The sequence below is a fragment of the Paroedura picta genome, chromosome 7 (genome assembly GCF_049243985.1).
Source record: "Paroedura picta isolate Pp20150507F chromosome 7, Ppicta_v3.0, whole genome shotgun sequence".
Taxonomy (NCBI): Eukaryota; Metazoa; Chordata; class Lepidosauria; order Squamata; family Gekkonidae; genus Paroedura; species Paroedura picta.
This window is the reverse complement of record NC_135375.1, coordinates 56,866,177-56,891,603: the sequence shown is the minus strand read 5'-3', so window position 1 is coordinate 56,891,603 and position 25,427 is coordinate 56,866,177. Positions and strand designations below refer to the sequence as shown.

General features: G+C 40.1%; 1 long non-coding RNA gene across 1 annotated transcript; it reads left to right on the top strand.

The window, feature by feature from the left end:
* The first annotated feature begins 7,512 nt into the window (after nt 1–7,512).
* Nucleotides 7,513–24,370, top strand: LOC143840953 (uncharacterized). The gene is made up of 3 exons (XR_013232489.1): nt 7,513–7,594; nt 8,293–8,413; nt 23,469–24,370. It is a non-coding gene; the product is annotated as an uncharacterized LOC143840953 (long non-coding RNA).
* The last annotated feature ends 1,057 nt before the right edge of the window (nt 24,371–25,427 follow it).

The window sequence follows — 25,427 nt, the reverse complement described above, 5'->3', positions numbered from 1 at the left end:
CCAAAACAGGCTCCATCCCATGCCAAACCACAAGCTGCGACAAAATGCAAATTGAACACATATGACAGTAGCCCATTAAACCATAAACAATATTAGCCAAAGCAACAGGGTAGGTGGGAGGGAAGCTGCCCTGGCAGCAACGTGAGTGTAAGATGCGGAGCCCCCACACAGGGTGCTTTTTAGGCACCCTGTGCCCACTCCTTCCCACCCTGCCCCAGGGCAATGTTACATCACCACTCCTACTGCCTGCGATGCCGAGCTCAACCACCCAGCATGTCCTCCTTCTCTGCCCAGCTTCTCTGTTGCGTCAATGGGTGGCCGAAAGTCAGATCTCAACCGCATTTGTCATATGGATGACAAGTTCTCTGCATTAACAGCTTTCATTTTTTGAAAAAGGCTCTAGCCAATTTCATTGTGGCAATATAAGAGGAAAGACATATATTTACAAGAGGCTAGAAATATTTTAAAAATAAAGTAAGAGTTTAGATGATATGCACATTGTATGTATGTATGTGTGTAAGTAAATAAAATATAAAAATGGTATTCAGTTTTTGATTAAAAGAACACATACAGTGGCAGGAGGAATTGTTGGCATAGGGGGATGGGAACATCTAATTTTTTCCCCACTGATATGGCAGCCAACCAGGTTTTGCCTCAATCCCAGAACTTTGCAGCAAAGAAGTTTTGTGGAAAATTGGTGAAAAATTCAGGAAACCTAAAAGGTGTGTGAATGCACTGTGATGCTGTGAAGAAGTAGGGGAAGCCATACTGTTCAACAGCATAAAACCTAGGGAAGATCCAAGGTACAGTGGTCTGACCATGGCTCTTGCGTGATGGAATGAGCTCCCGAGAGCGATCAGGACCCTGATGGAACTCTCCGAGTTCCACAGGTCCTGCAAGACAGAGCTCTTCTGAGGGGCCTTTGACTGAGGCCAGCTGGACAGCAACAATTACTTCCAAATCTTGGGCCTCCCTTCCGCCCCCTCCTTTTCCCATCCAATTCTTCCTAATTGTAACATCTGGTTGGCTACAAATTATTATAGATTTTTGGCTGATGTAACAGTGATTAATTGTGTTTATTAATTTAAAAAAAATTATATTGGTTAATTTTATTGGTTTTATTTTTAGACTATGTCTGAGAGGGATGGTATATAAGTTCCTAAATGAATAAGATAACCTATGTAAACAAACAGTGTGTACGATCATTTCGTATATTACGTTTCCCATCTTCTGTTCTTTTTCCATCAGTGATTCTAATCAGTTGATTGTTAGCTGACACATTTGTGTATTATACTCACATCAGAAATATATCTCGCACTTTATTTTAAGAGACACAGAATAAACTTCACATTGTAACTAGTGACTATAGATAAAAAAATTCAAGTAACCATTCCTGATTTGAATTTGCGTTTTTAAAATTTTAGTTTTACATTTGAATTTGATTTTTAAATAATATTTTCACTTACAGGGATGGCTGGATTTAGAAATACTGGACTGAATCTGCAATCTGAAATTTGCTTCCACTTCTCTGTGGCGCATTGTAGAGCACTTGCAGTTTTGAACAATAACTGTAGCTGACATATTCTAATCAAAATAGAATGGTTATTTTATAAAAGAATGGAACTCTTCTAGATCTCCATATAAAAAATGCTCTTTTAGCCCCTCTGCAGTGTGCTTTTGCTTGTTCTTTTGTATTCATTTAGTGTTAAGTGCAGCATACATCATGCTTTAATATAAAACTTGACAGCCAAGAAAGAAAATAAAAAAGTTATCTTACCACACGTGTGCAAAATGCAATCCAAAGGATTTATTTGGTTTGTATAACTATCATGGGTCCCAGAGTTCCAATACATACATAACCCATGAAGCCAAGTATTTATTCTGCTGTTCAGAGCCATCCAGTGACTCATGGATAACACAGTCCAATCCAGCAACATCGGAGTTACTCTTCTGAGAGGCTTATTTTTCCTCACATATTCTACCCTCCACAAGACCTCAGTGGGGAGTCAGGGACTCAGAGTGGCATACATAATTCTCCTGTCCTTCATCTCATCCTCACAACAAACCTATGAGGTGGGCTAGGCTGAAAGTGTGGGATTGTTCCAAGATCGCTCAGCACCTTCCATGGCAGAATAGGGATTTGAACATCAGTCCCTCCGACCCTAATCTGATACTCTACCCATTTTGTAACACTGGCTCCTCAAAGTATTCCACAGATACTGTTTTACAGAGGTGAGTGCTCTCTCCTCCCTGGGCAACTGGGTTAGGGGCTAAAAGCAGACAATTAAAGATCAGGGTCAGAGAGAGTCTGGCCATCGGTGGAAATCTGGAAGAGAAATATCCCCTTTCAAAGGTAACATGAGTCAGCCAGTCTAGACAGTAGCCTCAGTAAAGATTTTAACAAGGGAATGGTGTGATGTGATGGGCATGAAGACTCTTTTCTGTGCCATCAGAAGGTGGCCCTGCTGGTGCATCATTGCCCTTCTTTAGGCACTTCATTTTGTGCACTCAGCTTTAGAATTTTCAGTACTGGCTACCACCCACATTGCTTTCAGCGACACCTGCCAGCCTTGGAAATGGCCACCTCCCCCTTTCCAGTGAGAAGCAGGCTGCCTGTGAAGGAAGAATGGGGGAGGCAGCAGTCCTTGCTGATCCTGATGCTGGCAAGAGCCCTCCACACAATTTATGATATCACAAGTGAAGGCAGCAGTGTAGGAGGTGGCAAAAAACCAAGAGGAGCACCACAGCTAATACAGCAGGAGCCCAGCAGTGAGGCAAGGAGTCAGGCCCTGCAAGCCAGCTTGCTCCCAGTGACAGCCTTTCAAAAGGTTGGGGCAGCCTTATGCAAGTCCAGGTGGACAGCTAGAAGGAGGGAAATGCTTACTGATGAGAAGGGCAAGATCTGGAGGGAGGGAAGAGCCAGGAGACTGAAGGATGTTAGGAGGGAGATGCCAGGAGACAAATGGTGTGTCAAGAAGGGGGATGATGAAGGAAGACAAAGGGCAATAGGGAGGAAGAAGTGGAGAATGGACAGAGAAGACATAGAAGGGAGAAATGAAGCAAGAAAGCAGATGATTAAACAAAGAGAACACCAAAAGAGTAAAAATGAGAAAAGAAGAAAGATTTAGCCAAGAGATTGGGAAAAGTGAGACAGAATTAGAGGGGGATTGGATACAGGAATATGCAAGATCCATTGTGTGTATGATTTAAAGGCATATGAAAAATATCTTTTAGGGGGCATCAGAGGAGTTGTGTATTCAGCATAGTTAGTACAGGGACTTCCTGATGCTCTTCAAATACCAGGGTCCAGATTGGCTCAATAGGAGACTTCCTTTTCCTGTGAGCACACTTCCACCCTTCTTGCCTCCAGAATGAATGGACTGAATGCCTAGAACAAAAATGGGATACTCAAAGTATGCTGCTATTTAAAATTGAAAGAAGCAACCCTTTGAATATCCGTACTCACAACCACCCTTTTTGTCAATAACACGGCTGCTATTGCTTTGCCAGTCTCCTTTTCTTCCCAGTTGTCAAAAAAAAAAAAAAAAAAAAACAGATCCAAAGACAGATTCACAAAGGTTGATGGCACTTGAAAGGAAATCTGCTGGAGTGAAAAGCTTGGCTAGACATAAAAGCCTTGACCAAGATAACATAAGTCAACCATATCAAATAAACAAGTGTAGCACAGTATAACCACAATGCAGTCTTAGCCAAACACTAAAGGTGTTCATTCCGCACCCCAGGACTTAAATGACTAAAAAACAAAAGAGTATGTGGGGAAAACAAGGTACATCAGGTTATTTAGAAAATCTCTCTCCACTCCTTCCCAATGAACTATCTTACTATAAAGCAGAAGACATAATTACTAGAACACTGTGCTCTATCAAATGATTGTAATGGTTGCTAGAAAATAATAACTCACAACACTTTTAAAATTATATATAATGTTTATATTTAAAAATTAAAATGAAAAGCTATAGGAAAGGTGAAAGACCACTGTTTAACTATTGATAAATAGATTCAAGTGGGTCTGAGGTAGGAAAACAAAAATTGAGTCCAATAGCACCTTTAAGGCAAACAAAGATTTATTCAAGGTTTGAGCATTCAAACTAGTCTCTTTTAATCATTTATTTTCACAACTGGGAAAGTCTATGCCATTAATTACTTCTCTTGACATTTTTATTTGTCCAATGTTTTGGTGAATTACAACTAAACTCAAAAGGACTGATTAGCTGTTTTAGCAAAGAATTACCATACTGCTTAAATGGATATTATGACAAAGTTTATTAATTTGCCACTAATTTACTATTGCCTTATATCTGTACTCGTATGATCCTTGTTCCATTTTGTTTGAAGAAGAGTGCATGCACTCAAAAGCTCATACCTTGAATAAATCTTTGTTGGTCTTAAAGGTGCCACTGGACTCAATTTGTATTGACAAACAGATTATGGAAAGTTCTGGTTGCTAGGTAAGAAAATTATACTATAGAGCAGTGTTCCGCAACCTTTCTGCGGCCACGGACCGCTGTGACAGTGTGGGGGGAGAAGGTGACCTGGGGCCCCGTGCCCGCGCGGCAGCCCCGGCGCAAATGCGCATGTGCGCCCATGCCGGACACAAACGCTCATGCATGGCAAGTCCGTGCATGCATGTTTGCACTGCAAGCATGCCAGTGGCCATGGCTCCCTCTCCCCACCCCTGCAGGCCATGAGCAAATTGGCCGCCAAAGTGGCCAATTAGCTTGCAGCCTGGCAAGCTTCTCTCCCCCCCCCCCCCGAAGCAAGAAGCTTGCCAGGCTGCAAGCTAATCGGCCGCTTTGGCGGCCAATTTGTTTGCGGCCTGGCGAGCTTCTCGCTGTGGGGGGGGACGGGAAGAGGGAGCCGCGGCCCGGGGGTTGGGGACCACTGCTATGGAGTATTTCCGCATTAGGATACATACCTGGTTTTCACCTTGATTTGGAGTTCCTTTGGATGCTGTGAGTCAATTCTAGCCCTTCTGCATATGGGCTTTCCTCCCCTCATTTCCCAGGATGAAATTCACAATATGCTTTCCACAGTCTAATGGAGGCAGCCTCCTATCATGCTTTGCTCCCTTCCCCTTTTCATAAATCTATATCTTGCAAAATGGTGTCTGCTTGCACCTTTGTTTTCATTGCACCCCTTAATCCCACCATTCTGTACCCTTGAACCTCCCCTCTTTCCACCGAAGTACCTTGAGTGTGATTAAAAAATAAAACCTGAGTTATAATGTTATAACGCTGTTGTTCAAGACTGCTTTTTTAAACTTAAAATCAGCAATGTAATGTGATCTTCACTATTATTTTAAAAGGCAGATTTTTCAGAATGGAGGGAGGGAGGGGGAGGATGATGACAAGGAAAGGGGAGTGGCCAAACAACTCCAAATGGCAGGTGTGGTTAAAAAACCCTGCAATGCACACATTTCCGCATTGAATAACCCCCAATTAGACCTTGTTAGACCCTGCTTGAAAAGCTGAAATCGGGTTTTCTGGGGATTCCTTTGCTGTAGGGCAAGTAGACAATTCAAGTCTATCCCTGAAGTAGTGGAAACAGTGCAGAAACAGGCAAAACTGTAAAAAAAATGTGACCATTTAAAAAACCAAATATTAATGGTAGTGTGGAAACAGTCTATCAGAGTACTTCAAAACAGGTATTAGAGAATAAATATATTGGCAAGGCAGCTCTATGCTTACGAGCATCTCAAAGTGCTACTTGCCATAACCAGCATCAAAAGCATATTGGAGCTCAATATCAAGGTATTGTCTGAAAGACAATGAGACGCAGCAGTAACACTTTCGAGAATTTCATGAGTTAATTTCATTTTCAGACCTACTGAGCCTTACATAGCTTTAGTTATAAATGCCCTGCTAACAACCCAGTTAGAACACAGCAGTGCTTTCTATGCACCTGGAATGCCTTTGAAAAGCATTTGGTTGGTCCACTATGCAGCTGATAGCTGTTTCCTTTGTGTACTGTGGACTTTGCTTCCATAATCCTCTAAAGTAATTGTAGCAGTGGGGGTCAGTTCACTTACATGTTTCTGAAGCAGTGTAATAAAATTGTTTCTTTGCCTAATTAAATTAGTATTCTTCCCTGTATGTCAAGAGTGCTAAAGTACTAGTACCATTATATAATGTTATAAAATATCCTGCTTACTGAACATTTCTTTGTGTGCAGGCAATTGAGAAGGATCTTGAAATGTGTGGGAGGCTTTCACAAAAGGAACTACATTTGCAGATATGAATGTAATACAGCTTTGATTAAGAGGAAGAACGGATTTCTATTTTGAGAAAATTCTATAGACTCAAGTCTTTGTAGACCATCTATGCTAACCTTTGGACATTTTGGCAGAATCTGATCATCATAAGATGACTGGTCTTCTAACAAATCAGAATAGATAGAAGCAATAAAGAGAAATACAGACAATAACCTCTTTTTTGTTAAAAAAGCAAGCTGTCATGTTCTAATGAGTGATTAATACGAAGTCCCCAAAAAGGTGGGAAAAGCTGTCACAATGTATACTTCAAAATTTTATGATAAAGTTTCAAAAAGAAACAGGCAAATCTGTTCTGGATTACAACTCTTAACATTGTAAAGTGATTAAATCCACTCAGTTCAAAGGACATGCTTCCAAGTAAATATAATAAGAATTAGACAGCTAGATAAACAATTAGTAAAAACTAGAAAACAAAATCAGAGCCCAGTGGCACCTTTAAGGTCAACAAAGAGCCCCACGCCTTGAATAAATCTTCATTGGTCTTAAAGGTGCCACTGGACTCTGATTTTGTTTTGTTGTGGTGCTGCAGACCAACACACTACCCACTTGAATCTAGTAAAAACTAGTTACCTTTGATTTGTGAAGCAAAAACTCTATTAAACAAGAATTTTCCTCTTCCAGCAACTCTCAGATGTGTTTTAACAAATTGTTATTCTCAGGTGCCAATTCCGCAAATTTGTTTCTAAAAGTATGAAATAAGGGAAATGAGTTCTTTGGAGAGAGAAAAAAATCATATTGGTTTTAATTTCCCAGGCACCTTTCTCCTGATTTCAAAAGACTTGCCTTTTCAGCAAGTTTAACATTTTCCTTAACCAGAAAAATGTAACAAGAAAGTAGCAGCTTTCCCAAAGCAAGTAATCTTCAGCAGAATCACTTGCTGTCTCAGTTCCCTGCCTTCAGGTTGAACTTTGGCTCAATTATTATTTGCTGAGGTTCACTTTAAATCATTAGGACTGGTTAAATGTAAACCTCATAAATAGCAAGGGGGGAATACAAAGGAAGACTTCTAAAGTACTCTGAAGCAATTTTGTGTTTGTTACTAAGTAAAAACATCATATCCATGTTGAACGTTAAAGTTTAAGCCGCAAAGCCCTGAGCTTGCTGAGGTTTCTAAAGCAATATATATCTAAATATGTTCTTGCTTGACGTCCACAGCTGTTTTTGATCAGTCACCTATGAAAAGGAAGTTTCAATTAGCACTGTTCCCAACCTTTTCTCAAGACAGATTTTATGGCTGCTCAACCAATAGGCCTCTTTGTTCCAACATCGCTGACGAGACTGAAACAAAACACAGCCAGAACAGTGAGTCATCCCTGTAAGAGCTGTACTTTGTTGCAGAGGTCAGGTTGTGCCAAAACCATAAGAATCAGCTAGCCAAATTGAATTAGTGGTTGAAACACATTAATTTATACTAGATAAATGTTATTGTGGCCCTGTGGGCAAGTACTTAGGTCATAGGCTTTATGAACTATTTGCAACAAGAGGGCTTAACAGCTGTAAATCAGCACTGGCTGCATACCTTTGGGAAAAAATATTTACAGCTCCTTGCTATCCCCTCATTGTCAGCCCTCGTGGAATAGCTCACAATTTTGCACATGTTTTGCAATACTTCATAGACGTGCAGCAGATGAATGGAGTCTAGTTGAGGCCTGGCTATCTATTCTGCTTGTAGCCCTTTCCACAGGCAGCTGTGTGTTTATCATTCCAGACAGCTCTCTATGGGTACAGAGCATTGGCTTTGCCCCAGATTTCTGAAGCAATGCAGCTGTGCAATAAATGGGAGCCTTGATGTTTCAAACACACACACACACACAGCCAAGCTCTGACAAGGCTGTTTCTCTTCTGGGGTGGAATTAGATCCACTTAAGGATGGACTATTTCTAGAATCAGGAGATGAGAAATAAGTGGTTCCTTGCTGCAAATTGTGGCAAGTGAGGAAGGATGCCAAGAAAGAATTATGCATAAATGATAGTGTTTAAACTTGTTTTTATGTCTTCCAGGATGCTGTTGCCAAAAACCTGACAGGGCCTCATTGTCAGAGTGTTTCATTGTGAGGCCACTGCCTACATACATAGATTCCGTCTTAAAATAATGGAATAGTTGCACAGCTCTGGTGTACAAGTAGGTGTCAACATATTTTTATGATCCAAAAGGGATGATCAAGATATAGAAAGACAATGAGGAAATGTCTGTCTTTCTGAACTTGTCCAGACAGCTCTGATTTGGGAGGGGGGATCCAGAGGCCTCCATTATAGACACTGACTTCTGCAGTTCAAATTTCAGACAATACTGCTTACCTTCAGTCTACAGGGTTGATAAAGATAGAGAAAGATAGACATAAGAGCTACTCAGTAGTGTTGCTACGCTCCTGTAGGGGTGCAATATCCTAGTAGTTGAGCAACACTCATTGTTTAAACCCCAGGGTTTTGGATGAATGGTAGAGCATTAATAGTGATATGGTGATACCACATCTAGTCATGTCAGAGGTGGCATTAGGGTGTCACCGATGACATCATACATGTCCAGCAAGGCCCACCACCACCACTACATGGTCAGTCTCCTTCCTATTGTCAGCCTCATGCTGGCATCCTTCCTGCACAGGCTGCACATTTTGAAAACCTGACTTCCTAAACCTGTTACAAGCTGCACTGGAAGAAAAAATAGGGATATGAATGAGGGTATTTGTTAATCAAAAAGCAAATTGAAAACAACTAATTCTTGCATGTCCTATTTCTGCTGAATCCAAAGCGGGGGGGGGGGACAAAAGTAATATTTGGAAAGATTAAAATTTCACCATTATTCTGGCACCAGTCTATTTGGGTTAGCATTCAGGAATTTTAGAAGGAGAGGGGACAATGAGGAGAGAAAGATCTTCAGCAAAGCTAAAACTGATGTGCACTAACGCCAGATTAATGCCAGAGATTCTGTAACTTTTTCAACAACAAACATGCAAACAGAACAATCTTCCTCACCAAGTTTCTTCTCTGTGTAGTTTCTGCTCCCCTACCCATTCATTGGGCCTTGTAGAGGTCTACATTTTATTACAACTATTGCTAATCAGAAGAAATAATACACAGATTATTTCCACCATGTATAGTTCTGTATTTCTAAAGTGTTGTTTACACCAATTACATTGTTCTCTCACTGGCTTGAGGCCAGTGCTTAATTTTTGTAAGTACAGCAGTTCTTATTCCTAAATTCTGTTGTTCTGTTATTACTTTGCTTAATTAAGGGCAGAGGCAAATGTTTTGTTTGCACACTGGCTTAAAATGCAGACCAAAAGGGATTAGAAATCACATGCATTTCAAAGCTAATGTGCACAGCGAGGAAATATACAATAGAAAAGCAGGGGACTCACACTGACTTATTAGGGGCATCTCATTTCCTCCGTAGTTCTGTTGCCAATATAGGCTCTTTCCCTTCAGAGCAGCAACTATAGCCTATCTAATTTTTCTGACACCTTCTTCAAATACACCAGCCAACCTATTTTCAATTTTGGGTGGTGGTTTCTAGACCTATCCCTAGCAAGTTCTCCATGTAGGGGCTTTGGCCTTCAAGCCCATCTCTGCTCCCCCCGGTGTGTTTGATTTACAGAAATCAAGGCTTAGCAATATTGCATTGCAGGGGGATACATTTTGGCCCATACAGAGGACACTAACACAGACCATTTGGGGCATAAATGTAGGCCACAGCTTTATCCATGAGTATCAGCCCACGAGCAGATCCTATCCCCTTGTGGCCAGCCTCAGAGAAGAAGAAAAAGAAGAAGAAGAAGAAGAAGAAGAAGAAGAAGAAGAAGAAGAAGAAGAAGAAGAAGAAGAAGAAGAAGAAGAGGAGGAGGAGGAGGAGGAGGAGGAGGAGGAGGAGGAGTTTCAAAGTGGCTTATAGTCGCCTTCCCTTTCCTCTTCCCACATCCTGTGAGGTGGGTGAGGCTGAGAAAGCCCTGATATCACTGCTTGGTTAGAACAGCTTTATCAGTGCTGTGGCGAGTCCAAAGTCACCCAGCTGGCTGCATGTGGGGGAGTGCAAAATCAAACTCGGCTCGCCAGATTAGAAGTCCACACTCCTAACCACTACACCAAAATAATGGAAAATTGCCAAAGAAATTTGGAAAGTAGATGAAGACTCCCGTTCAGGCCAAGGAAAGAGGATCAAATTTCTAGAGAGATAAAAAAATTCTCTATTCAGTCAAACATGGAGAAAGTTCTGAAGAGAACTAAAGAGATCCCTGACCTTTTCCCTTTATGTTAAATAAAATTATTTATTTTGGAATTTCAATATGCCTCAAGTGCCATTTAAGTTGTTTAAATTAAAGCAGGTTCTTCTTCCTTCAGGTTCTAGACTGAGCCAACAGTCAAATTGTGACAGGAGAGGATAGAACAGCCAGAGTTCTTCAGACAAGAAGAAAACACCTTACTAGGGCAACTCAGTTACAGAAGGGATAGAAAGATGGAGGGAAAAAACTTGCCTCTGAGGGAGGGAGGTGGATGGGGTTATCATAGATCACTTGACATTTAAATGTTCCTTAAAAGCTACTGCAATGGGGCTAATGGAGGGCAGTAAAGCTCTCCATTCACACATTTCTCCAAGAGAAGTTGTACACTAAAAGATCATTTTAGGGGGGGGACTTATGCATCTTCCCAATCTGATATGAAGTACTGAGTGCATTTGTTTTTGTTTTTAATTAAGAGCTTTTGTTTTTAATTAAAAAAACAAAATAAGGTATCATGTACCTCATAGTATTCTGTATCTTTCAGCATTTTACTCCTAGCCAGTCTCACTTCCAGTTGTAAAGCCTGGCTGTGGGGAAATGCTGATTTTCTCAGAAATAATTATGACTGGATATAAAATGGACATTGTTTTGTCCATCTGCAGACATTGTGCTGGCATTATACCTTGGAGGAGGGATGCTATCCAAGAATTCCTTCTCAGCTGGCAAATTTATGAAGAGAAATGAGTTTCATACCGAAACCAATGGAAATGTATATACTAAAGAAAACGAACACATGTGACATCAATAAGACTAAGACGTTAGATGGAAAGTCTAGGAGGAAATAGACCTGTCTTGCATGGCCCACTAATTTTTGACAGAACCCTTAAAATTTTATCATTTTAACTTTACAAAACACAAAGATGTTGTCATATTGTTTTAACAATTAATGCTTAACTCATCTATGTTAAATAATCCTAAAGTCTTGTGATGTAAGATCAAGGGCCATTCTGCACAACAGGCAATGTTACTAAATGTGAGCGCTACTGAAAAGCACTGCGATCAAAAGTGGCAGATCTCGGTAACGCACACAGCTATTTCTAATGGAAAAAAGGCTCTCCCACTAGCAACGTTCTTGTAATGCACAAGTTTCCAGTCTCGGCGAAATTGCAACAAAGGAGGCAATATTTTTCCATGCTTTCTCCCACCCCTGGCTGTCAATCAAAAAGAACAGCCAATTAACTGTTGTGTTCCTGCTTCCCATTAAAAACTGTTTTTTAAAAAACCGAAAACACCAGTAGCAACGCATATTCGTTCATTCGATGTATCAGAAAGACCTTTTTCGCTGGCGTAGGAGCTGGTGCTTAATAATTTACACAGTCTTAAAGTAAAAAAAATATATCCCCCCCAATGCTATTTCTGGCTGAGATTATGGGCAGTGTCAAACGGGGGACTGCATTGTGCTTGGAAACTTTACAGACAATTGCTTGTGGAGGGATTTCAGCCAAAGAAGCATTGCTTATTCGTTGATTTTGCCGGTTTAAGGGGGGGAAATGGCTATTGTGATGCTGAAAGCTCGGGTGCGAGAGCTTAGGAAGGGACATGCTTGCTACTGCTATACTGAGATCACACATGTCATTTCCAGATGTGTTGCAAGTTATTCTCAAGAGTCTAGCAATTTTTTTGGGGGGGAATCCACTTTTGTGGATTCCCCAAAAAGTGCTACAAAGAAGCAATTTTTGCGGGAGTGTTGCAGGAGTGTTGCAGATTGTGTACAACAGTGGTCCCCAGCCCCTGGTCCAGGGACCGGTCCCGATCCGTGGATCAGTCGGTACTGGGCTGGGGCTCCTCCTCCCTGGCTGCTGACTCAGGGGCTGCCCTGCCACTCTGCCACCGGCTTGCCTTTGGTGCTCTCCAGCAGTTGCCATGGCTGGGGCTCCCCCTCAGTGTGGCACTGCATAGATGCTGTGGCAGCACCCCCCAGCAGGCGGCGGGAAGTCAGGGGCACCAGTGGGAAAGCAAGAGGAGCAGGAGCTCAGGCAGCAATGTCCCTCGGCAAAAGTCTACCCCCCAGGGCCTCAGTAAAATTGTCAAGCGTTGACCGGTCCCCGGTGATAAAAAGGTTGGGGACCACTGGTGTACGATGCCGTGAATAACGAAAAATAAATAGTGTTACACAATTGTAACACTTCAGCAACATTAACGCTGTGCGGAATAGCCCCAAGAGTCACCCAATCCAACATTCTTGTAAGAATACCAGCACAAAAAAAATGGCTGCAGATTTATCAATGGCTAGAGCCAGTTTGGTGTAGTAGTTAAGAGCTGTGGCTTTTAATCTGGTGCATGGGATTGATTCCCTGTCCCCCACATGCAGCCAGCTAGGTGACCTTGGGCTCACCACAGCTTGTGATAACGCTGTTTTGACTGGGAAGTAATATCAGGACTCTCTCAGCCTCACCTACTTCACAGGGTGTCTGTTGTGGGGAGAAGAAAGAGAAGGCACTTGTTAGCCGCTTTGAGACTCCTTCTGGTAGAGAAAACTGGCATATAAGAACAAGCTCTTCTCTTCTTCTATCCCTTCTGGCTGAATGGAAAGCAATTTATTTTATGTAATGATAACAACATCCACAATCCTCATCCTGAGAGACTTTGCAAGATATAAAGATTTAAAGATCTTCAGTTCTTCTATTGAAATATTTTTGTGCCAAGGTCAGAGAGAGATGTTTCTAAACTGCATTTTAAAGTGCCAGTTTTCAATATTAGATCTGTGCACATTAATTGCTTTGGTGTCTGATGGAGCAGGGCAACCTGCAATGGAGGTGATGACATATTGGAAGTTCATGACTGTGAATGACAATAAGCCCTTGTTACCCATGAAGCAGTTATTGTATTTCACAGCAGACGAGAGAAGAGAATGAAGTAACATCATTTTTCCATAACTTGAGACATAGCATCATCTTTCCATTACTTTATAACAGATCCTTCATGAATCTATCTTATAAATGGTCAGTTCATGAAATTAGAATAATAAAGAGACCAAATGTTATTATATAGGATAAAGAAAAAAATTGTGGAAATTTAGGCCCTCGTCAGTTGGAAAAATATGTGGAAATTTCCTCATCAGGAAATTTAAGCCCTCATCATCCCTTTTCCTGCCTACTGTGAGAACATACTAAGTGTGCTTCTGTTATATTATGTCTGAAAAGGTCAACTTGGATATTTTGCAGCTTTGGTATACACAAATACATACCCTCCAAAATCCAGTTCATACAGTGGTGGAAAATACCAATTTCCCTTTTCCAACAAGTTGGTGATTATGTCTACCAAGCTTTCTCAGTATGTGAGATGAGAGTGCCAGAAATGTCACACCTGAAAAGGTTATACAAAGGGTACAAAACAGAGATAATCAGCAAACTAGCCAAACAGAGTCCAAATTGGGTTACTTTTTACAAATACCAACAAGATGAATACGTGTATAGAGCAAACTACAATGCTGTCTGTATTGAGGGAGCTGTTAAATTATGGATCTCTGCTCAACGCCTAAAGCAGGTCATTAATAAAGATCTTCTATATTGGATTTTTGTTCTATTAAGTGAGGACATAACTTAAAGCATGCCAATAACTTGGTGCAAAAATAATGCTAATGATTCATCTTCATCAACTGTGGTCAAATCTAGTGAATGGGAGCTGGAGGAAGAATATGTTTGAATGTTGTAAAAATTGTTTTAGCAAAAATCAGAGTCATTTCCTTTCCAAGAACAACATGCAATGCAATAACTTCACATATTTTGGGAGGCCCTTCAGTTATTCAGAGTCACATGGAATATTTAAAATCAGAGTCCAGTAGCACCTTTAAGACCAACAAAGATTGATTCTAGGCGTGAGCTTTTGAGTGCAAGCACTCTTCGTCAGACTAATAACTGACCATCATAACACTAGGAATATATAAGCAAAAGTTAATCCTCTTACATTAGTAAACTGTGTCACAGCATCCAAACACAGCCACATGATAACTCCCTGCCAAACCAGGCAATCAAACCCCTGGAACCCATTTGTAGTTCACAAAGACATTTGTAGTTCACATGGAATATTTAAGAGCCAAAATGTGTGCTCTCATATCTCCTAGAAAGCATCCTGAAAATTCAGATCTACTAAATCTCAATCCAATAGTTTAGTAATCCTTCATTACCATTAAAATGTATGCCAGGCAAGTGTAACAAAGAAACTGATTGCAGCAGTCCTATGCAAATCACACTGAAGTCAGAAACAAAAGTGTAGTAGCAGTTCCTGGTGCATTATATACAACGTTGTTTCCACAATCGGATTTTTCCTTGTTTTCATAGAGAGTATCAAACGTAAAGGTTTTATAAACATAATGATCCTTTTTATTCATCCTCTGTATGTTTATTTTAAAAACTGTAGTTCTTATACGAATTATAGAGATGCACAACTTTCCCAGTCTTAAAAAAGTTATTTTTAATCTTCCCGAGGGGGGAGGGGTATTGTTACCAGCATTTATAGAGGTTGTATGCTGGCGTTATTTGCTAGTTTTAAGCTGCTTTGCAACTTTTCAGTGGTTGAAACAAAATCTAGTACATTTATACCAGCTTTGAAGGCAGTTTTGATGGATTGATTCTCTATGACATCTGGACTTGATTTACCAAATTGCTCAAACTTCTGGCTTGTTTTTGTCACATCCTGTATACTGGCTGTGTGAGCTTTTGTGTTTCTCACTTTTTAAAGTATGCCATGCAAAGCATTGACACTAAAACCTGAAAGCAGGAATTTCCATTTTGTACAAATGCCTGAGCTGGCAAGGAACACTTCCTCTTCCTAATGCATTTACTTTCTCTATTCAATTCCCTAGGAGATCATAACTAAAATCACACTTTCCTCAAGGCATCTTCATTACTACAGCTAGCAGCAATAGCGTAACATGTTCTGCTCAGCTACCCATACATCAAAAAGATAGGAAATATTACAGAGTGAAGTATCACATAAAGTAAATCAGGAAAATAAATACTTAACTGATACTGGATTTCCAGAAGTAAATCAGAATGATTCTACAAAAAAAAAAAAAACCCTGAGTCCAATAGCACCTTTAACAACAAAGATTTATTCAAGGTATGAGCTTTTGTATGCATGCACAATTCCTCAGACAAAATGGAACAAGGATTGTGAGCGTACAGATATATAGAAAGGTAAATTAGTTGCAAATTAGTAGACTGTCATACTATCCAAATTATGCCAGATTATTCCATATGGTAATTCTTTGCTAAAACAGCTACTGTATATACTCGCATATAAGCCAAGATTTCCAGCACAGTTTTTAGCAATTAAAAGACCTCCTTGGCTTATACATGGGTAGCTGATTAACAGCCTGCCCCCAGCCAGCCAATTGCAGCATTGCATGTGCAACCTAAGCTCTTTGCAAGTGAGCTAGTTGCTCCCAGTTAACCTTTGCTTTCTGCAAAGATCTTAAAAACTAAGCTCTTTGCAACTGAGCTAATTGCTCCCAGATAACTATTGCCTTCTGCAAATATCTTGAAAGCTGAGCTTACTCATTGCATTTCTTTCAGTTTTCAGTTTTACAATTCTTTATTTCAGTGTTTTGTTCTGGGGGGCACTGTAGCCCCCAGTTTGGTAGCTGTTGCACTTGTTGTAGTAGGTTGCCAACTTTGTATACTATTGTTCTGCTCTGGTTTGCTGGCCTGGGGGGCACTGTTTGGTCCTCCTGCCAGAGCTGTTCTCACAGAGCAGTTCTGTCAGTGCTCTCTCAGGGTGTCTGGTATCAAGAGAGGAAGGGAAGGCAATTGTAAGCCACTTTGAGACTCCTTTGGTTAGTGAAAAGTGGGGTACAAAAACCAGCAGCTATTCATCCTCTTGACTTTTCTGTATTTGTTGAGAGGGAGGTTGGATGGGAAAGCCTGTGATGATTGAGCATGGATTAAACGCTTAGGCCACCCTGTAAATTTACCAGTAGCCTGCTGCATTTCCCACCCTTGGCTTATATGTGAGTCGATAAGTTTGCCCAGATTTTTGGTAAAATTAAGTGTCTCGGCTTATATGCAGGTCGGCTTATACGCGAGTATATACGGTAATTCACTTTTTCTATATATCTATACTCTCACAATCCTTGTTCCATTTTGTCTGAGGAAATGTGCATGCACATGAAGGCATATGCCTTGAATCAGACTTTGTTGGTCTTAAAGGTGCTATTGGACTCAATTTTTGTTGTGCTACTTCAGACCACCATGGCTACCCACTTGAATCTATGATTCTGCACAAGGCAATTCTCCATTAAATTTCTCGAGAAAACCATATTCATAAGTTCAAGAAGATATGTTAGTGCAAAACCATTCTGCCTATGAGCCAGAAGAACAGCCATTTTAAAATCTATTGGAAGAAGTGTTAGGTGGATGGCTGCCACAGGAGAGTCCCTCTGGCCGCCCTCCTAACCCCCACTCATCACATGTGGCAAATTTATCCTTACAATTCAGAAGAATTATACAGATAATCAAGATACTCTGCAGTGAAATGCAATTCACACGTAGTTATAGTAATTCAGTCATTTGTATGGCCTCCTAGTAACTTAAGAAAGGGTGTGCGTCATCCTGAAGTACATTAAAATTTCTGAATGGAGGCTCTGGCAAGTTATGAAACCAGATTTCCTGCAATGGCCTGACTGAACCAGTGATGATAAAATAATTTAGTGCAAGTAGAATGAGGGAAAAAGCTGCCGTCTTCTAATTGTGCAGGTGCTTGAGAAAGCAATGCATTTCATATGCTAAATCTACTGAATTATTGTAGATACTGTTTTATAAAATAATCATCTCATGGACATAGGTGCCACAGTAAGTTGTTATGACCTCTAAAATATTTGCACCACAATCATTATGTCAGACTGTCTTACAGTCAAAGTCATTGATAGCATGAGTGGGACCGTAGATTTTGTCATATGCTTATTGCTAATGCAAGATGTAGGTCTCTCAGGAAGCGAGCTGATAGTGCCAGACTCAGAAGGACAATTATTTACTATAGAAATCTGTCATCTTCTTCATAATGCAGAACCATGTCCTTTTTAATGAAGAACTGGTGGCTTAAATCCTAATATAGTGAGTGACGTTTTAGTTGTTACTGTTTCTCATATTAGTACTGTCTTAAAATATATAAAGAGTTCCTCATTGCACCAAGTCATATAAAGACTGAAAAGATTTTGCGTTAGAACTAAGGTTACCTCTTCTGCCTTTACAACTGGATAGGTGCTCACAGACTGGCACTTCAACAGGTGGAGAAGGGTAATGAACATGAAAAACCCACCATGTGCTGCTATTGTCACTTGGGATGAGTGATTAGGTACAGATCAATGGAGATTTAGGTATTTTTTGGACCTGTATGAGCTGAGTCGCCTATCCCTGCACTTTAAATGGGCCAAATCAGTAGTGGCTGAATTGTAATTCGGTGATTTGGGAATGATTTGGCCAGTTTAAAGGAAGGGTCTTGAGGGCAAGACAGCACACCTAGCAACTGATGTGTACTTTAAATGCCTTCCTCCACTTTCTCAGGCAGCTGAGATATATTATGCTGCTTGGAAATGTGTGTGTATGTGTGGGGGAACATTTGTGTATGTTTGGGAGGGGGAAATTTGGACCAGTGAAAGTTGGTTCAGGAGATTCAGATTCAGCCAAAATCAATTCCAGATGAATCTGAAATGGTTCAGTGGCCTGCAGCTGGAACTTGCAAGTAAGATCATCCCGTTCCCTGATTCCCAGTCATCTCCCATTACTTTGGATGCAACTTTTTCAGAAGACATAAAAGCAATGAAAATACAAAGAGCATGAAACTTGAACCAAAATCAGCATCTTAGAAATCCATAAGAGCACCAGTTTATCAAGGCCATTTGGGGGGCCAATTATGAAGGGGGCTCCCCTTTAGGTATAGTGTGAGAAATGAAACTATGCAAGGTAACACCATGTCTGCATTCAGTATCAAAAGCTCATGGGATACCTTGATGGCTTGTCACTGTCAACTGACAGTTTCAGATCTGATAACAATATTCCAGTGGGAAACAAAGGGATAAACAGAAAAGAGAGGGTTTTCTTCACAATTTTCCTTCTTGGCCCTGGCCTTGGCTTGGTGGAATGTTCTCCCAAAGCAGATAGGTTCTGCTGAGCTTGTAAAATGAAATGGTTCCACCAGGCCTATGGTTGAGGCCTACAAAATCACTGAGTAGAGTTGGACTCACTATCAAAGCCCAGACTGTACACCAATAAAACTCCTCTTGCCTCTCTTCCCTACTACTGGGATCTAGAAAAGGCAATTATGGATGGAAATGTTTTTAGATGCTTTAGAAATTTTAATTATTTATTTATGAATTTATTTATTTTTAACTTTAATATATATTAATATAATGTCCCCCACTCTGAGTCCAAAGGGAAAGGGTGGGTAACAAATACAATAAATAATAACAATAACTAGTAACTGACACTGTCATAGCTGGAAGTACTGACCATTTGTTCAGTGGCAAAGTCCATATATTTAGCAGTCCTTACTTGTGCATGCTGATGCTGCTTGGGTAGATCTCTGCACTGGGATAATGTGGTTGTGCTATTTAGTGAAGGACCCTTGATCCTTGTCCCTTACAGTCTTAAACAATGGATCTAACAACACTGAGGTTTTTTTAAAAAGAAAAAAGTATATTTTGATGAGGAAAAATGTCCCTTTGTCAGATAACACTGTAACACTAATGTTTTTAGTGCTACTGCAATATCTGCTTTATAAATCACTTGATGTATTGTTTTGTTGACAAATCAAGTTAGTGCGATTAGAGGAATTGGGGTTCTGTTTTTCTCATGCAGCTATTACAGAACTAGGTATTAAAAATGACAAATGGCGTCTATCATGTTATGGATCCAAAGGTTTTATCCTGTTGGATGAATGATTTATCGAACAGATTTGATTTTATGCACGATTGTAAATACTCACTTTTCTGGGTGATTTTTGATTCATAAAGCTGGCTTGTTTTCCATCATATCTGCATGGACCTCTTCAGAATTAGTCACCTTTCTAATGTAGATATATACATAATTAATGAGCTCTCTTACCTTTTTAAAAAGGAAGATTATTAATCAAATTCTTTCCCATCAGTAGTATTTCCCGGGATAGTTTTCTAGAGGATTTCCCCCTGTTCTTTGTATCTACTTTAGTCATATTTAGTAACATTGAAGATCATGTCTACATTGAATGGCATAGCAATGTAAATACCTTATGTACTGATCTTGGAATTGGATATGCAACATTTTCTTGGTTGCTATAAACTTGGATTTAAGTTTTTAATGATATTTCTTTCTATTTACTTTATTGTTGCAATGATTTAACCAGACGTTTTCCACACAGGAGAGTTAAGTAACTCCCTGCTCCATGAGCCTTTTACTGACTCCCGTGCATCCAGCTTGCCTTTTCCTCCATCCCTGGCTCCTCTGTGTAACTGCCTTTAAATCCCACCCCAGTCATTGCCATCATTTGGAAAACTATGGGAGTGAACTTTCTCCCCTTCTTCTTGCTGCCCCTCGTAAGTTAAGGCACACCTTCCCCACTGGGGGCGTCTGGCAAATTGTACTTATGTTGAAATTTATATAACTTTTTGTTGCTCCATATAGACCAAATTTTTAATTAAGACCCCCCCCCCGGTCAATGGTGTCCCGCTTTACCAATGTTAAAATCTGGTCACCTTAAGCTAACCCTTTCTGTTGCCTCTGCTGCTGTGCCTATGGCCAATTTGTTGGCATCGTAAGCCTTCTCACCTGCCACAAACTGCCACAGATTTTCTTCACTATAAATGACTGCATTTAACTCTGAGACTTTAAAAATGAAAATCTTATTTTGCATTTCAGTAAATGATAAATCTCCACAATTTTTAACTGCTGGAACTGGAGGGATTTTATTACAACTGTCAATTCTACAACTGTAATCCAAACAATTGCCAAATTAAACCAAAGTGTCTGTATTGAACATAATTTTGTTCTAACTGCATTATAAAAATGGCTGTAAGTACCTTTGATACCACTACTGTATCTGTGGTAACAATATCTTTCTTAGAAACTCTAGCCATCACATTAAATCAGATCTGATTAAACTGGGTTCCCTAGGTAGAGGAGAAGATTGCTTAAACCTTCTAATTTGTGACCTATGATTGTTCTCAGTTAAATGTGATATTAAGGTCAAGGTCTAACATGAAGTCACATGGCACATCACAAATTCATTACTCTATTCTAATTCATGTAGTGCGGCAGCTGAGAACATGCTCTTTTACCTTTGACCCTGAGTTGCAAAGGAAATCTATCTTCTTTAAGTTGGTTTGTTATGAGTCCCTCTAGGGAGTTGACTGCTAGGCAATAAAAGGGTAAAATACCAGGGCATGTTTGTGTACCCACACTTAACATTAATATCATACTCCATCACTTACAAAAGTCCATTTGGTTAAAAGAAGAATAAATTGCTTGATTCTAGCTTAGAGAACAGCAGGAAGTACATATACAACTTTCAAATGTTATTAATGAAGGAAGGATTCAAGTGGGTAGCCATGTTGGTCTGAAGTAGCACAATAAAAATTGAATCCAATAGAACCTTTAAGATCAACAAATATTTATTCAAGGCTTGAGCTTTTGAGTGCACATTTCCCCATGAACCAATTCCAAAGAAAAATATTTTTAAATGTGTATTTTTAAAACCTAGATGTTTTGGTCACCATCAACATTGTGCAGTAAATACCCTCTTTATTTGTGCTATACTGTATAGTTGCAAGTTTTGTATTTTTTTTAAAGGTTGCTATTGCTTTGTTTGCTCTAACAGCTCAGCTGAAAGAAATGTTATATATTTGGTCATAGCTTTTTCATTAGTACTGTCACCTGCCTGTCAATCTTCATAGTTACCAAGAATAAAAACCATCAACCACCCCACTGTGCTGAATGCAGCAGCATTGTAATGTCAGAGGACCATGAGATGGGTAATGGTTTATGATAGAAATAAATCATTTATAAGAGCAAACCTCGGAGAATTGCAAGCTTTTGTAAGGGATATATCTTGGTATACTTATTACTGACAGTCTCCTCAAATGCATCAGTTTGATAAGGCAAGGGTTTATTGCATATAATCATGTACTGCGGAATAGAAAAAGATTATGCATTTTCCCATATGCTTATAAAAGGGGGGTGGGGAAGTCATTCTTCTGCATTCATTACAGAATGGTTAATTTGGTCTCCTGTATTTATTAGAGATTTTTAGTTTTTAGTGTAAACCTCATAGCATTGATCACTCATAGCATTAGCAAATTAATGCAATCTAAAATGAGAGGCTTGCTTTTGTAAAATAGGCTACTTGAAATGCAAAAATCTCTGAATCTAATTTTGGGTCTTCAGAGCATGAATAAGTGAACAGTGCAGCATCTCTATGCAGTACATTGCTACAGGCACTGTAAATAGACTGCATAATCACTGCACTAAAAAGGATTTTATTGTTCTCCGAATATGTATAAACAAAATAATGACTTCCATAATGCATAAAAATGGGAATAATCGAGAGCCAAGCAGAAAGTTGTGGCTGTACCATTATTCCTAATCCTGCAATAGAGTAAAGGAGTCAACATGTTAATTATGATTACAAGGATCTTATTGATATGGAGCTTTAGTTATATGATATTTATCATAACACCTTACTATTATTCCTGTCTTTCTTAATTAAGAGCATTGGATCCTATGATGGCATAGTTTCTGCTGTGGTATAGCACATGTTAATTGCCTTGACACCACAATTATGCTTCTTTCTGGAGCTCCTGGAGTCAGTAAGCATTGTGCATAAACACAAAACAAAAAAATAGACTGAAACTTGGGGCACAATATTTGCTTTGTTACCCATGCAGTCTGGGAAAGATCAGGTAATTCTTGGAGCTACTGTAGTTAATGAACATCTAAAGAAGGACACAGGATTATGCCTGCTGGTTCCACCCCAATTTACAGGTTTTCAGTTGAGCATTCACAGTGTGCCTTTATGTATACAAAAGTGTATGCTTGTATAAATATGGAACTTCCCATGTGATTAGGATCCTATCAAACTTCCTGAATGTATGGGCAAATCTATGAATACACACGTATATGCACATAGGAACATGCTACAGACTTTTTGTTGAATTATACGCACATGCACATGCAGGGTTATTGAGTAAGTGATCATGTTTACTTTGATATGTTGTTTAACACATAGGCAGATATGATGTAGATTTAATGCTCAGAATGTAGCTAGGCTTCAGTGGATGTGAAGCTTATAACTCTGCATAAGAAGGAACTGTAAGAAACCTATATGAAGCAGTTCTACATAGGTCTACTTGGAATCCTACTGAAGTCTATTCATTGGAATTTATTCTCAGGACAGTGTTCTTAGGATTCCACTGATAATAAAGTAAAGGTAAAGGTATCCCCTGTGCAAGCACCGAGTCATGTCTGACCCTTGGGGTGACGCCCTCCAGCGTTTTCATGGCAGACTCAATACGGGGTGGTTTGCCAGTGCATTTCCCAGTCATTACCCCCCAGCAAGCTGGGTATTCATTTTACCGACCTCAGAAGGATGGAAGGCTGAGTCAACCTTGGGCCGGCTGCTGGGATTGAACTCCCAACCTCATGGGCAGACAGCTTCAGACAGTATTTCTGCTGCTTACCACTCTGCGCCACAAGAGGCTCTCTCCACTGATAATAACCACATGCAAATTGTTGATTGTCTCTAAATATGTAGTTTGTCATATGAAACTGGTGGAGGGATAAAATAGTATAGTCTCTTTGTCTTCCCTTCTTTGTGCAAGGTATGTTCTCTGCTCATAATGAATGCTTGTTTTCCATTCTATGTTTACATATTTATTTTTGCAACCTGTTTCTGTAAGTCTTATCTGGAAATGAGCAGAATATGTCTCTTCCTCAGAGTCCCATATTTGAATATTTGGTGTGATGTCAAGGCATTGGAAGTATCAACATGAAGCACAGAAGAGGCCTATTCTATTCTGCAGTTTCTTCATCTCCTTCCAAGTATTATTCTCTAGATAACAGAAATATGCTAGTGATGAACATCAAAGTCAGTATATAGGATTCAGGTTAGTTTCTCAAAGGTCTGTGTAACTAGAGAAATTTTCCCAAATTCTTGACAAGTTTTAAATTGCTACCTGGCCATCTTTAAATGCTAATATTTATTTGTAATGTTTGGACTATTACTTAAACACAACTTGTTGACCTTGAAAGCATCAGATGATCACTTAACATTTCAGTAATACTACCTATACATTCTGCACACTCATTTTTGGATTTAAAGATTCAAGAATTCATAATTTTGTGAGAGACAGTTAAATGGACTAACATTATGCCTGGGAGTCAAGGAAAAGCATTACAAGAGATGGTTCATATTTTGTAAGAACACTGCAAGGAGTAGTTCATCAGCAAGGAACAGATTTTTATCCAGGGCTTGCAAACCACTTTATTTGACTTAATGGAAGACATCAAGCCTTAATCTGTTCAGTGCAGATATAACATGAAACAATGGTTTATTTTAACTATGGTTAGTCTATGTTCACAGATGATAGCATACTCCAACAAATCCTGGCTTCAGGGCTAATTTGTTTTCTTTAAAGAGATGTCCCAGGTTGCATTACTGAGAAAAAGCTTCAAAAAATCATAATTTAGTTTTTACTGGCTAGCTCGAGGCCATAATGTCACTGCCCCTCACTCTCATAATAAATAACCTTTTCTGCCACCAAAATCAGAAGGCATACAGATTAAATGGAACTATCCAATTCCAATTTCCAAGTGTCTAACAGAACCTCTCTCCCCAAGTGGCAGTGGCAGGGAAGTGAGTGTTTCTGAGGGTAATCCTTCACTAGAAATGGGCAGAATTTAACCCTTCCTGGATCTGCCCCAGCTCAGCACTGCTTTGGGTGGTGAAACAATAACACTATTTTTGATTGCAATCATAAAGCAAACCAGTGTTCTTCTTCTGTTGAGAATAAGAAGAGACTGGCATGGACGAGAGAAAGGCCCTGGCCCTTCCTGAAAAATAATTTTTAAAAGCTGCCCAGGACATTTTTGCCCTCTGCAGGCCTCCTGATGGGCCAGCTGCAGGACAGGCCCCATTGGCCCCCCAGCACCAAAAGAGGCTTCTGGTGCCCAATCCACTCCTGGCCTGGAAGGGCAGTGGCCTGGCAGTGACATTGTATGGACACAGGGATTAGCCCCAGGTCTGAAGACACCCTGGCCTTTCCCGCCTAAGTAGAATTGTCCTTAATAAAGCAAACATAGCTTTGCTTCAGATCCCGTTTTAAAGAACTAACCACAGAAGAAGGTTAGCTCTTATATGCCCCTTTACCAGAAGGAGTCTCAAAGCGGCTTACAATCTCCTTCCCTTTCTTTTGCCCACAACAGACACCCTGTGAGGTAGGTGAGGCTGAAAGAGTCCTGATATTACTGCTTAGTCAGAATAGCTTTCTCAGTGCTGTGGCAAGCCCAAGGTCACCCAGCTGGTTGCATGTGAGGGAGCACAGAATCAAACCTGGCTCCACACTCCTAACCTCTACACCAAGCTGGCTAGCTAATGTACCGGCCCACATCCACACACAACCAAATCATTAAACCATGGTACTTCCAGATGCCTGAGCTAGGCCTTTATTGACTCTTCCAGAATTGAATAGTCTGTACCATGGTGCAACTAAGAAATGTAACTGAGTAGCTAGTTCATGTGTGTGTGTGCATATAAAGTGCCGTCAAGTTGCAGCCTATTTGTGGTGACTCCAGCAAGGGGCTTTCAAAGCAAGTGAGAAGCAGAGATGGTTTACCATTGCCTTCTTCTGCAGAGTCTTCCTTTGTGGTCTCTGCCCAGCACTATTCTAGTTATATA